This window comes from Pinus tabuliformis, chromosome 5_2, assembly GCF_031772625.1.
Source record: "Pinus tabuliformis cultivar Carrire ecotype Pingquan chromosome 5_2, CPIR1, whole genome shotgun sequence".
Classification (NCBI taxonomy): Eukaryota; Viridiplantae; Streptophyta; class Pinopsida; order Pinales; family Pinaceae; genus Pinus; species Pinus tabuliformis.
Genome location: NC_142306.1, coordinates 701523120 through 701538249, shown reverse-complemented (window position 1 = coordinate 701538249; position 15130 = coordinate 701523120). Strand labels below are relative to the sequence as shown.

The following is a 15130-nucleotide window of genomic DNA, read 5'->3' as shown; positions in this document are numbered from 1 at the left end:
AGATTGCATGGAACAAGCTACAACTAATCGGATCATGGACACACAGATCAAGCGCACTCGCCAACAGAATATCCAACTGTATCAAGTTGTCAAAGCAAACAACTCCTTCACTAGGGCAAGTGGATAACAGAAGTTTCCTCATCTCATGGAGGAACTCAATGCAATGGGGACCATTGCTTCCTAAGGGGGAGGAATGATCTAGGTGGATATTGGTGGCCACCCGCCAAGTCCACTTGGACCCCCACCATTGTTTCTTTCAGCTTTTCAGTTTTTGTAATTGTAGCACAATTTACTATTGAACTTCAAGAGCTGTTTTGAGGCCCTAAACAACGTTTTTTGGGAAAACTAAGAGCAACATGGGTCCATGGACCTATGATTCTCTTCCCAAAGTTGTAGTTCTCGGATAGATCTTTCTAATGAGATATTTTGCACATCAAACAGAGATCGTATGCCAAAGTTACGACCCCGGGAAGTTGATGTACCAATTTGCCCAAACGGGGCCCACAGTTTGGCGTTTCATCTTCTAGGGTTAGGTTTTTTTTATGTTTAGGTTTTTCCAATGTTTCTCAACAATAAATAGGCCTTTGAGACTCCTTGTAACACAGTTTAGAGGCATGTAGCCGCCACATCTCTTCTTAGAGATAAGCTACCATTTCCCTAGCTGGTTTATTTCCATTTCTATCTGTAAGCATATTTCAGTGTTTTACATTAATGAAATGAAGCATTGTTTCCATTGCATCTCTGTGTTTATGGTTATCTCTGTAATTTGTTGCGTTCCTATTTAAATCCGGATCATACATAGCTCTTTCTAGTTCAGAGGGAGCAGCTGTAGCAACCGAGAACTTGGTACAGCTGAAGAAAGATCCGAATGGATGAGGTTCTTCCAAGAAGCCCTTCCTTGCTAAGAGGGAGTGTTGAAAATGTAGCAAGGAATGGATTCTTTGAATTGTGCCTTAATCAAAGATGCTAATTCAAATTTAGTCTCATAGTTACTTGAGTTAGTGTTCAGTTAACATGTGTGTTGTGGCCTATCACTAAGATATTGCCAGTTAATTCGAGTTAGATGGCTTTCAGTGAGTTGTGGACTAGTTGATGGCTAAAATTAGCTATCTAGTGGAGTTAACTCTTGTGTCTTTCAGTTAATTGATTTCTAGTTCTAAAATAGAGATAGTTTTGAGTTTAGTTGAGTAGTTGACTTTCAATTAACTCAACTTACTCTCAGTTAACTAGTTGCAGCTACTAAAATTATCCCTAGTGGGTCATGCAATTTGAATTGTCTATTGAGATTGACTGAAGGAAAAAATGTATTTATTATGGTACACATGTTTTGTGTGCAGAGCTTGAGAAGTGAGCAGAGCAATTTTCTTGGGAATTGCACAAGGAAATAGGAGAAATTCCTATTTTTTAGGGGCTAAATTGCGCAAGGAAATATGAGCTTCCTTGCAGGTTTATTTGGCTAAGTGTTGGTCAATCCTTGAGAGGAGTTGATCAGTATTGTAGGGGCTTCAGGCTTGAAGCAAATTCTTTGTAATAGATCAGATTGCTTAGTTGATAATACAAGCAAGAGGGGTTTTTCCCAGTTGGGTTCCCTAGATAAATTTCTATGTGTGACTGATATATGTGTGATTGATCTATGTGTGATTGTGTTTTTATTCATTTTTTTCTTTCCGAAAAATTTTGGTAGAGAAATCTTGTGTCTTTTGCAAATCAGTTTGCTCTCATTAACAGTTACAATATTTCAAGGACTTTCTACATCTCGAACTCTGACGCAAAATCCCTCTTGCACCCAACAATGAGCCTCTCTGCCCCAGTAAGGAATAGATCATCAACATACAAAACCAAGATCAAAGGATCACCATTAACAACCATGAAGTATAGGTTAGGATCTACATCACTCTTGGTGAAGCCTAAACTCATCAAGTATCCATTAATCCTAGAATACCATACCCTGGGTGCCTTCTTGAGTTTGTATAAAGCCTTATTCAATCTGCAAACATGGGACCCCTTCCCATGTACCAAAAAGCCCTGAGGTTTCTCTATGTACACTTCCTCCTTAGTCACACCATTGAGGAACGTGGTCTTTACATCCATCTGATATAAAATCCAACCCATAACTGAAACAACAGAAACAATAGTTCTGATAGAAGTGTACCTAACGACTAGAGAAAAAATCTCCTCATAGTTCTCTCCCTCTTTTTGGGATAACCCTCTCCCCACATGCCTCACTTTGCACTTCTCTATGCGACCATCTGTTGCATGCTTGATCGTACAGATCCACATGGAAGTCACTGTTGACTTCCTCTTTGGTCTCTAAACTATCTCCCACACATCATTCTTCATGATGGACTGATATTTCTCCATCGTGGTGTGAAATTTTCACTATTGCAGCTGATGGAAATTATTCTTCTAACTGAATAATATTATGTGCATTTTATTTACTATTACGGAAAACAACAAATAAAATTACTATTGCAATTTTCACCAAAAATAAAATGCACTACAGAAATAAAATTGGAATTGAGAACATAGAGCACACACACACACAATAAAATTGACATTGTTATTTTTGGACAGAAGTCCCCGAAAAACCCAATGTGGGAAAACTGATGCAACAGATGAGGGTTATATTATTATATGTAGCAGTGAAATTAGATTACATTATTTGGATGCTCAAACTAGAAATCCTTAGCAAAATACTCTGGCCAAAAATTAGTGAAACAATTTTTTGTCTCACCCGACATTGATCTAGCTCCAAAACTAGCACAAACTAGGCTGCTCAAAACCCCTGCATCAGCCTCTGTGTTGCCTCTACGCACACCAAACTCACACTACCTATGGAACTGCTATGAAGTTGTCGTTCTTCCCAACTCAACCTCTGAAGATGACTCCCTTGGCCTTCTGGAATATTTTTAGGCCACTGGCAATTGAATCAAACCTCTCTCTAGTGAAATCAAACGCCCTCTGAAGTTTCCTTCGCAGTCCCTGCGCAACCTCGCTAAGGAAAACTTGGCCCTCTTGGTGCTGACTCTCTGACACTGGAAAAATCCATCAGAATCATTTTCTCTGCTCCCTCTAGCCTTTGTGTCCCTTCTGGCTTGAACTCTTCTTCCCTGCTCGACCTCTGTAGTTGGATAGCTCGATCTACCAAGGAACTCGCTCTCCTGATGTGTCTTCTCCATCCCTATCTTCTGCTCTTATAATCACTCATTGGTGAACCAACGGTCATGATTGGATCCCCATCAATGGCTAGGATCATCTCAAACTCAATTTGCGTGAGTTTCTAGAGCATTCTCACCTTTCCTTAATTAATTGCTATTAATTAACCAAATTTCCTAAGTTAGGAAAAATTTAAATGATGGTTAATTAATTTAATTAAGGTTTTTCGCAAGCTTATCTTACAAAACATTTTTTGGGTTTTGAATATATCGCGTTCTTATCCTCTCTAACACAAATCGAGACTATAACACCTCCCTGATGCTACAAAGACTAACACTCCCTCTTAACGAGGAAGGTGTTCTCTCCCATAACATCTTCCCTCGCGTTATTAATGTCTAACAACTATGACCACCTCTCACTGCCTACCAAGCTACTATGAATACTCTGATTCACCTGTCAACCCTATAATTGAACCATATTTCATCTACGTTGTTACTGACATTGCATTGTACCACCTTGTATAGTTGTAGTCTCATGTTGTTGTTGCTGCAATTGAAAAATCTAAATCAATTGTGTCCCTGTACTGGCTCTGCATTTGTCTCATGAGTCTCTAACTACAACTAGCCTTTGCATTGTCTATTGAGTATCTGTCTACGCCCTGACTATTTCTACACCCCTTAATAAGTAGTTGCAACTAGTTCTGCAACTATCCCTCAAGATCTGGTTGTGCCATGTTTAACATCGTGATCCATTTGCTACTAAATAAAAAATAAAAAATTGGGCCCTTATTGATAGGGTAATTATTCAAGAGGAAACACTTGTTCGATGTAGTCCTCCTTAGACATTGCTCAAATGTCTGCAACTCTAGGAACTAGAGCTCAAGATCTCTCCACCACTCTCCTGGAGGTATAGTTGAATACAAAGTGAATTCATCCTCAAACTTGTTGGAAAAATTATCGATCTTTGCCGAATATGCTACCTGCTCATGCTTCTCCTTCTTGTCCTTCTTCTTCTTGGGACACTTGGTACTATAGTGACCAAACTCACCACATCTGAAGCACTTGATCTTCGATAGATCTTTCTTCTTCTTTTCTTATCCCTTTGAGCTTTGTCCCTAACTGTGACCTTTCTTCGCCTTCCCTTTCGACGCAAGAGCTACATTCTCCTCGTCTTTCACACTCTTCGGTCCTTTGCTACTGTTGCTACCGATAGTACTCTCGACAAGAGAAAGCCTCATCTCTTCCTGAGTGAAATCACTCCCCAATTGATCCCATCTAGGTAGTTGATCTTGTCCAGTGATACCTTGGATGAAATTTTCCCACTCCTTGGTGAAACCGTTGAGAGTTGTATGTACTAGTTCACTCTCGTGAGGTGTCTCTCCAACTACTGCAAGCTCATCTTATACATTCTGAATTCTAGTGAGATAAGGAGTGACTCCACCCTTATGCATCCTAGTGGTCCTCTACTTCTCTTTCAAGAACATCTTCTAGTTCTCGAAAGGATTATGGAAAAGTGTTGCGACTGCATCCCACATTTCTTTGGCCATATTCTTTGCAGCTAAATGTGAGACTATAGGATCTTGAACTCCATCGAGGATCACTCTCTTCGCTTTGGCCATCTCCTTATTGTAATTCTATATCTGTTGTAGATATGTAGGTATGGGTATAACTCTTTTTACATAAGTCTTCAAACCATGCTCATCTAGAAAAAAGTCATTCTGGCTTTCCAGATACAATAATTAGAGGCTCCTTCAAGCCTATCTTGATCTTGAAGTCCTACTGAGGCCATTTATGTGAAACTCAAATATGGGAAAAAAACTGGAATATCCTACTTTTCTTGCTTGGTTGCCTGCTCTACTACTCGCACTCCCTCCTGGAATGCACAGATCTGTCCTGCTACTGCCTTATTCTATGTAAATCTCATATTTCCTCCAGAAAACTGGATCTGGAAACCCTCAGGGGAACTCTGGAAAATTCCTTTATGTGTGTGCTTTTTCTCTTCTGTCTAACGCTGATCTGCTCCTACAAAACTTGTTGCAAAATCACTGTGCCCAAATTTTCTCAACGATCTAACTAATATGCTCACCAGAACTGCTTCTCAGAAACACCACTTCTTGCAAATCACTACAACTAAGGCTTTTTGCATTTTCTAATATCTGCAAAATGAAAATCTAACCCCTACCTCTACTAATTTACAGACATGGCCAGCCTCTACGTAGATCCAAATTTTTTTCCTAAAGAATCCCTCTGAAGCGGAAAAATTTCTCCCTCGTTACTAAGCCATTGATCTGTCTTCAACTCTTCTCTGATACCATGTGAAATTTTCACTATTGCAGCTACTGGAAATTATTCTTCTAACTGAATAATATTATGTGCAGTTTATTTTCTATTATAGAAAACAAAAAATAAAATCACTATTGCAATTTTCACCAAAAATAAAATACACTACGGAACCAAATCTGGAACTGATTAAAACAGAGCACACACAAAATAAAATGGACAACAATATTTTTGGACAAAAGTCCTTGGAAAAACCCAATGTTGGAAAATGTTGCAGTAGATGAGTGTTCTATTATTATATGCAACAGTGAAATCTGAATACAATATCTGGATGCTCACACTAGCAATCCTCAGCAAAATAATCTGGACAAAAACTAGTGAGACAATTTTTTGTCTCACTCAACACTGATCCAACTCCAAAACTAGCACAAACTGGGCAGCTTGAAACCCCTGCGTCAACCTTTGGGCTTCCTCTACGGATTACAAATTCTCACTTCCTGTGGAACTTCTCTGATTCTGTCATTATTCCCAACTCATCCTTTGATGATGACTCACTTAGCCTTATGGATTTTTTCCCAGCAACCAACAACTGAGTCAACCCTCTCTCCAGCTAAATCGACTCCCTCTGGAGCCACCTGCGCAACCTCACTGAGGAAAAATCGTTCCTCTTACTGTTGAATCTCTGGCACTAGAAAAATCCACCAAAATCATTGTCTCTACTACCTCTAGCCTTTGTGTCCCGTTTGGCTCAAACTGTTCTTCCTTACTCAACCTCTACAACTAGATAGCTCAATCTGCCAAGGAACTTGCTCTCCTAATGTGTCTTCTCCATCCCCATCGTCCTACTATTATAATCTCTCGTTGGTGAACCAATGACCATGATTAGATCCCCATCAACAACTAAGATCATATCAAACTCAATCTGTGTGAGTTTCTAGAGCATTCTCACCTTTCCTTAATTAATTGTTATTAATTAACTAGTTTTCCTAAGTTAGACTTAGGAAAAATTTAAATGATGGTTAATTAATTTAATTAAGGCACTTCACAAGCTTATCTCGCGAAACCTTTTCTAATTTTTGAATATCTCGCATTCTTAGCCTCTCTAGCACAAGTCGAAACTAGAACACATGTCTGTTGCTAAAAAAACTAACAAATGGCATCCTTGCAAACCCATTGGCCTACTTCCTCCTCATAACTGTAAGGCTCATAATTAATGATGTGGCTCATCAATGTTATATAACATGAGAACCTATATGGTTGTTTTCTCCCCCTGAAAGTACCTGTTAGAGTCGGTCTAGTCAGCCCTCCGTCAGAGATCAAAGCTCTTTGTGCATTTCAATTTTAGGTGTCCCGCTCCATCCACTCAGCTGCATTTCGCTAGGGACATGCCATGATCTGATGGAGATAGTCATGCTGGTCATTTTCCCTCATCTCTGGCCCCTGCTGGTTCAGGTCTTGGTCCATAATCACTGAAGTTCATGATAGTCAAGGTCTGGTCATATTACAGGACAAAGTCATTTTTATTGTTGGGTCTAGGAAATCATCAATGTGGTCCTTGAAAAACATGTCCAGAACAAGCCATGCAGGCCAGAGGGAGACCTTATACAGCTACAGTTCAGAAAGCTTCATCATCACCTGAAGAGACATCGACTCTTCTTCAAAACTCTGTTTTGAAGAAAAGTCAAACAAGGTCAACTATGACAAAATTTTCCAAAAATCGACAGTTGACATTTTCAGATGCAGTCATGGATTTCAAAGCCAGAGGCCCAGTCACACAGTCCCCGCAAAGAAATGCCAAAATTTTTATCATGAGAGCAAAATTTCAAAGAAAAAGGGAAAAAGCAGAGTGTTTTAAAGTCAATAAAAAGTGCAAAACATAAACATTATAAAGTGGGTTTTCAAAGAAGAAAAAATTGAACCCAACTCTCTCAAAGCCTATATATATTTGTTTTAACCCAAAACTAATTCATTGTGATAAGGAAAAGCTTGAGAGAGGCATTGTTGAAGAAAAGAGAGCTAAGGAGGAGGAATTCGAGTAAGGAGGGCAGATTTCTAGGTGGCGCGGTGCATACACCAGGGCGCGCGACGCACACGGAGGGCGCGACGCACCGGCAGCCAACCCACAGTGAAAAATCGACAAGGGCGCGACGCACTCAGGGCGCGCGACGCACTGGGCTTGGCGCGCGACGCACAAGGCCAGGGAGCTCAAAAACACTTGCAAATTCGTTCTATATCCCAGTTGAAAGCTAGCAAACAAGAGGTAGGCTCGAATGAAACCCCTCCTCTATGAATTTGGTCAATGTTGGTTTTTCTAAGATGTTGAATGAGATCCAAAGCATATTGGCCATCCATGCAAATAATCACCAAAGCAAAAATGATAAACAGGGTTTGCAAATGTGTGAAGACACCACCAAGGTTGCTCCCATTCCCTTGTCCCCTCACTCCTCGTCATTTGCCACCTCCATTCCACCTTGCCTCCTAAAGAAACCACCCAAAAACGCCCTAAAGCCCTCTCCCCTGTTTTTCCAAGCAAATGAATGTCGTTTGACAGTGCGCGGCGCACACACAAGGTGGCACGGCGCACTCAGGGCACGCGGCGCATTGGGAACCCGGCCACAGTGTTAACACTGCACTGGCGCGGCGCACAGGCCTGTGAGCCTAAAAAAGCACCGAAATCACCCAAATTTTTGTAAATGGCTCTCAAATTTGCAAAGGTGGCCATAGATCTTTAACCATTGATCCTTAACTCAAAGAAAAATATGTTTTGGTGACCATGAAATCGAAAGCAAATTTTTTTTTATTAACCAAACCCAAAAATGACACAAAGGAGGGCAAAAAGCTAGGGTTTTTGCTACAGTAACACAATTGCTAAATAAGCTCCTATCCTACCTTGATAAGCTAATTTCCCTGTAGCATTTTCCCCTTACCATCACCCTAGCTATATTGTAATCATATCCATTCATCCCTTTTATCCCTATAGCCCAAAAAAAAATCCCAAACCATACCCCTAACACTCCCCTGTTTTATTGTCCCCTTGGTGACAGATTTTCATAACATTCATCAGTGTCATTGGATTCAAAGGGCAGCGTTAAACTCAGAGTACAAGTAGTAGTGATGGCATCAGAAAATTCATCAGATTATGAGGGGGATACACACAGTGACACATCTTCAGGAGAGAGGGCCCATAGGAGACATCACCGAAGTGGCAGACATCTCAGAGACGAGCCCAACACCCTCACAGAGCTACAGGCATGCCCACTTGCCATGTCTTGTTTCCAGCACTTGGCATGTTATGAATTTTGCCAAAGGGTGGCAAATGTCAGAGTACATCATGAGTTGGCCCGCCTTTTTTCACTTCATCTACAGGGAGGCCAGTCTGTCCTGGCTGGGGTCACTTTCACCTTGACACCGGAGGCTATATCAGTGGCAGCAGGGATACCTAACGTTGGGGAGCAATGGCATAAGAAAAAGAAGGTAGAGAGGCATCACTATGAGCCCTACATCAAGAACAGCTGCTTGAGCCAGCTCACCAGAGTTTTTCCATTCAGGTTTTTGAGGGACGAGTATGCCCCACTCATGAGATTGATCATGAAATATTTCAGTTGCGAGGGGAGGTTTTCTCGCCTTTATGCCTATCACATCCGCTTACTCATGCACTTCACCAGGGTGCGGATGATGAGCCTCCCATTCTTCATCTGCAACAACATTGAGAAGATGAAAAACTTCATGCAGCGCAAGACCCCACAACAGCAGCTAAACAGTGTCTATCATTTTGCTCTCATCCGGATTTTAGTGGACCATCAGTTGGGATTGCAGGGTATTGCTTGGGAAGACTTCATCTCCCGTGATTTCTTCAGCGCTCCACCGGTGATATCAGAGGCAGAACATGAGGTGGGAGGTCCTTCACATCAGTTTGAGCATGACACAGGAGGTCCTTCACATCAGTTTGAGTGTGAGGTGGAGAGTCCTTCACATCGGTTTGAGAGTCATGAGACTGCACCATCCCAGTATACATCACATACCAGAAGGGCAGTAGACCATTGTTCGCAGCAGCTAGGCGAGTGTTATCTCCACCCGGGGTGGAAGGGGCCTCGCTTTCGACATCAGCACCCTAGGAGCAGGGTAAGGGCAAGGATTCAGTGCAGGAGGAAGGGCCATCAGGCGAGCATGAGACCGAGTTTGTTCTCCTCCAGGATGATGAGACAGATGCAGAACCCACCAATGAGGAGCTTATAGAGATCATCAAAGAGCAACAATCAGAGATTGAAGACTTGACCATTGATTTAGAAAGGGCCAAGTGGAACATGAACTACCTGGAGCGGAGAAACAAACAGCTTGAAGACCAACAGACGATCATGGAGCTGCAGAGCATCCGTGAGCAGCGCCAAGCTGCTCAAAGAAGAAGGGTTCCGCTCACATCTTTGGAGCAAGAAATCAATGAAGACCGGGAGTCCAACCTTGAGAGGGTCAACATGCATTTGGAGAGGCTGTTGGACAAAGCAAACAGGGAGAAATACATGCTGAGGTGCATGACTTATCACTACTAGGCCCGCAACATGAGTTCCAAGGCAAGAATCAGGAGCCTAAAGGCAAAATTGAGCAAAGCAAGAAAAGAGGCAAAAAAGGCAAAGGAGGCAAAGAAGCAAGATCGGCTTCGAATCTTTGTGGAGGCTTCCTTGGCACAACAAAGCACTTCATAGGGAACCTCCAGCCCAAATTTCAAAAAATTTGGGCAAATTTTGGTCACAGGCAAAATTTTTGGGCACAAAACAGGAAATTTCTCCCTGTGTGCTGTGCCACTGGCGCAACGCTAAAATTCTAGCACTCCAATCGAGGAACGGCTTGCATATCTGGATTCAGCATCGAAAAATACGTCTAGTGGTGTCCGGGCTAGAAATTTTGACAAGTTTTAGATCTCCTAAAGGTAAAAAAAAACCCAAAAATGGCCTCTCTGCCACTTTTTGGACACACAGAAAGCAGTCTTGGGAGAATGAAGTTTTGGAGGGGCAAATGAGCTTCAAATTCAGAAATTCTAGTTGGGTTGGAAAGTAGATAGGACAGGCTTTCCAACAAGCCCACTTGGGCACATTTTGGACACCTGCAAGTGCCCCAAAACAGGCTCCAAAGTGGCGCGACGCACAGGGAATTTGGCGCGGCGCACAGGGGAAAAAACTGCCAAATTGCTCCCATTTCGCGAAATTTCGGGTCGCGACTTCTCCAAGTGGGCCCGGTCATCTACTCTTTGGTTTTTTGGCACCAAGGGTGGCTTTTAAAGAATTTTCTCTCCAGGTGGGCATCTATCCAAGTGGCAAAAGAATGCAAAGGGTCACCCCAACCAAATGTCATGCTTGAGAGCGCTGCACCTGTAGCTGATGGTTGGCTCTCCATCTCCTTTTCGAAATGATTTGAGTAACTTCCCAACCCCTGGGCATTCCATCTCTTCTCTACACTTTCTATATATTGTAAGCAAGTTATTTGCAAAGGGTTGGCTGGCTTGTAACTTCTGGGAGACTGTGGGAAAGAAACTCTGTTTCTGCACTGTGTATTTTTGACAGAGAGTTAATGAAAGGCAGTGGCTCTGTTTCATGAGATTCTTGTGGTTGTGAGTGTAGCAAATGTGTTCTTATGTTCCATATGTATCTTGTTATGTTTCATAATTCATTTCATGTTTCATTTCAGTGAAACTTTCTAAGTGAGATTAGGTAGAATTCAATTTATATTGCTCTGTCTGTGGGAAAATTTCATGTGCAGTGTCATTCTTCTGTTGAAAAGGATTCATGCGACCATGCCCTTTTCACTATCTTCAGCAATCTTTCCATTCCGTGTCACCTTAAGTTGAAATTGTTGCGCTTCCCGCCTACCTTGCCTCACAGAATAATCTGTGCCTTCATTCTCAATTCTCTGTTCTTTGCTAAGTGCCAGTCCCATATACATCCCAGAAGCTCGGTCACTTTCAAAAATCTTTTCCAAAATCCCTTTTCACTTACTAGCCTAAGGTAAACATCACATTGTAAGTCATCTCAAACCATTTTGCTTATCCATTCGCTGAGTGTGACTCGGAGAGAGCCCTCTCCTGCTCTGGTAGGGCTAGCTACTAGACTGAGCGTGGTTTGTGGTTACCCTAATTTTTGCCTTCCTTCAGCCTAAGGCAGATTTAGGTGCTAACAGTACCCTTGGGAGCTACATGCTTCTCTACATCCTACAAAGTGTCACAAAGCCATGCCAGTCTCTTCCACGTCACTGCAATATTTCTAGGCAGGTCAACTGGCTTTGCTGGCTCTACAGACTCCTCCTGATAGTCTAAAGGATGAATAATGGTACTAGATCGATCCACATCCTTTGGAGCCTCTTGCTCCTCACTATCAATCTCCATATGAGACTCTTTAGACCTCCTAAAGGCTACCTTCTCATCAAAAGTGACATCCCAAATAACCTCAATCTGATGTTGTCCTAGAATATAGATCCATGTCTTCCGTAAGAAATCGTTAATGAATGTCACATAGTGTATGAAACCACTCAAAGATGATATTTTCATCAGTCTGCATACAACTAAATGTAATAGATCCAAGATTCCATTTGATCTCCTATCACTGTTCAGAAAAATCCCTTGGCATTCTTTCCAAGTGGAAAACCCTTGCAAACACCCTCAAGCTTTGCCTAGAGATCTAGAAGACCTATAACCATCTTCCTCAATGTTGGAAAATCCTTGTAATGTAGGTGAGAAAATCTCTGATTCCATAGCTCACATAAACAAATATTTTCATGCACCAATTCCTAAGGTTGACATCCTAACAATCTATATAGTCCTCGCTCTCGAACACCAATCACTCCTACTAAGTCTATGCTCAAGCCCTTAGGCCATACAAGAACCCGACCATCAACAAATGCAACTTTGCAACCTTTATCTTCCAATGTTGAAATAGAGAGCACATTCTTCTTTAATCCTGATACAAACAATACATCTCTCATGTGTAGAGAATCTCTAGACTCTAGCTGAATTGATGTTGTCCCAACTCCTTTCACTGCATACTTGGAATTATCTCCAAGTTCCACCTGCAATGTTGAATCCTTCTCTGACAAATATGTGAGAGAATCTTGTGAACCTGTCATGTGCCTAGAAGAACCACTGTCCACCAACCAAATATCACTATTGTCTGTAATAGTGCCTGTAAGAGCGGAGACAAAGAAATATTCTTTTCGAAGTCCATTTGTAATCTCATCAAGTTTATATTTTGTTGTCTTCTTCTATGATAAATGCTCATCATCAACATCAACATCAGTTGTTGATGCATGTTGCTTCCCCTTCCTTTTCTTATGAGGGAACTGGGAGGTATAGTGACCAAAAGTATGACATTTGAAACATCTGATCTTTTAAAGATCCTTCTTCTTCTAATCTTGAACTGGAGCTTATTTTCCACCTGTATTCTTCTTATCAAAGTTTTATCTTCGTTTTCCTTTCCTTGCATGAGCTGCAAGGGCTTGAGTTTCTTCATCCTAAGGTCTTTGCAAGTTGTTATTGGACAACAATCCGGCCTCCTCTTGGACACAATCAGTGCAAAGTTGACCAAAATTGCGCATCTCAGCTCATGCACAAATACCCCACACAAATGGATCCCATGAAGAAGGAAATCCATTAAGAGTCACTATAACAAGCTCTGCATCATCAATGGTATCTTGAATGCTCTAATTTGATCTCTCAACTGGAAGACTCTCATGAGATAAGAGGCAATTGAATCTTATCTCGTCATCATGATACTATGGAGTTGATGCCTTAAGACTAATTTCCTACTAGAGTTCTTACTTTCAAACAATCACACCAAGACATCATACATCTCTTTGGAAATATTCAACTCAACAACATGTGGAATCAAGATCCTCTTAGCCTTTGCTTCATGCTTCTTATGCTTAGCTTTCTCCTTAGCATCTTGAGGTTCTGAGACACTTTCCTTCACATAATTTTGAATGCCATTTTCATCCAAGAAAAGGAATATCCGATCTTCCAAGATCTAAAACCAGTAGCACCATACAACCTATCTTCTACTCTGAGACTGGGAACCATATTGACAAGAGATATGAAATATGATCAAGTTGTTGAATACTGAAATATTAGGCTTGTTCAATGGATGATCTTTCAACAAAGCTCGGATAACATGTTGAAATTTTATGCCAAGTGCAATATAATACAATTTTTTACTATGATAATTACTTCATAATGATTTTCAACCAGTATTTCTAATGCCACTTATATCATTGATAATTACACATAAAAAATATCAATAGAAAATGTAACGGAAACAGTAAAGATCATAGAAAGACAACCATGCACAATAGACATAGTATTTTTACCTTGGGAAACCCAACCTTGGGAGAGAAAACCAACAATCTTTTCTTAAGGAGAAATTGTATTTTAGAAAGGTTTACAAATCATAAATTTGTTTAGAAATCTATGCCAATATACGTTTTAAAATACAAGTAAAAAATGGCCAAACAATTGCTAGTCAAAACAAGTCAAACACATAGAAGTCAATGCTGGTCAAACTGTTAAACTCTATGGTCAACCAGTCCTGGCCAAACTAGATCTCGCGATCAACTCGGATCTATGGTGAACTCCTGCAGTCAAATCCGCATGTGTGGTTGCGGTCAAAGTCTGCAGTGAAACCCGCATGTGCGACCTCCAAAATTTGGTCAAACAACTCAGTCAACTCTCAATCAAATTTGGTCAAGACAACTCAGTCAACATCTATTTTGAAGAGCATATAATGCTTTCTACCCTCCTAAAATTCTCTTCTTTCTGTAGTGCTCCCAATTAAGCTTATTGTTGAAATCAATCTCGAGGTACTTGTATTCATTTACTTCTTCAAGAATGTTTCCTTCAAATGAAGAACGTATGCCGGCTCTGCGTCTTTTTATTTGAGAAAATCATTATTTTGGTCTCGCTGGTATTGACTTGCATCCCCACTGCTTCACAAAAATGCTCAAGGGCATATAGATGCATCTGCAATCCCTGGGCCGATTCAGCAATCAATACAAGGTCATCAACATATAAAAGAAGCTTTATCACGAACTCCCCCAACCAAACACCATCTCCACCTTGCAGATTTAACCACTCTTCCAATTTATCAATACATAAACCAAAAATAGTAAGGGATAAAGGGTAGCCTTGCTTGACTCCGATGTCACTTCTAAAACTTCATGAAATACCTGTTGAAGTTCTAATTTTGAATTTCATCTCTTCATAAAGCCTATGGGCAACAATTCTATAATGCAAAGGAATTTCAAGTTCTTCCATTCTACTCCATAACTTATCTTTAGGGACAGTGTCAGATGCCTTTTTGAAGTCAACAAAGCAGCAAAATACTTCTTCTTTGCCCTCCCAAACCTTTTCAACAACATGTCTCAACGTGATACCATGATCTATTGTAGAATGGTTCGGCCTAAAACCTGCTTGCCCTTTTGCCCACTTTTCTTTGACTTCCACCCACTTACTGATTCTATTTTCCACCATGCTGCTGAAGAGCTTTGCAAACAAATGATTGATCATAATGGTTCTATAGTTGGAAGGATTATTAATGTCTCCACTTTTGAAAAGGGTATTGCTAGACTAGTTGTCCAATCTCTTGGGGATCCTTGCCAAATGACGTTGTTGAATATTTCCATGATGTGCGGTGCAAGAATGTTCATTCCCTATTTTAGAT

The 15130-nt window shown here is 41.0% G+C and overlaps 1 protein-coding gene across 1 annotated transcript in view; it reads right to left on the bottom strand.

Annotated features, from left to right (window-relative positions):
- The window catches only part of LOC149161067 (putative serine/threonine-protein kinase PBL7), an 88057-nt gene that overhangs the window by 26667 nt on the left and 46260 nt on the right, over window positions 1-15130 (bottom strand). The gene's annotated exons all lie outside the window — the stretch shown is intronic.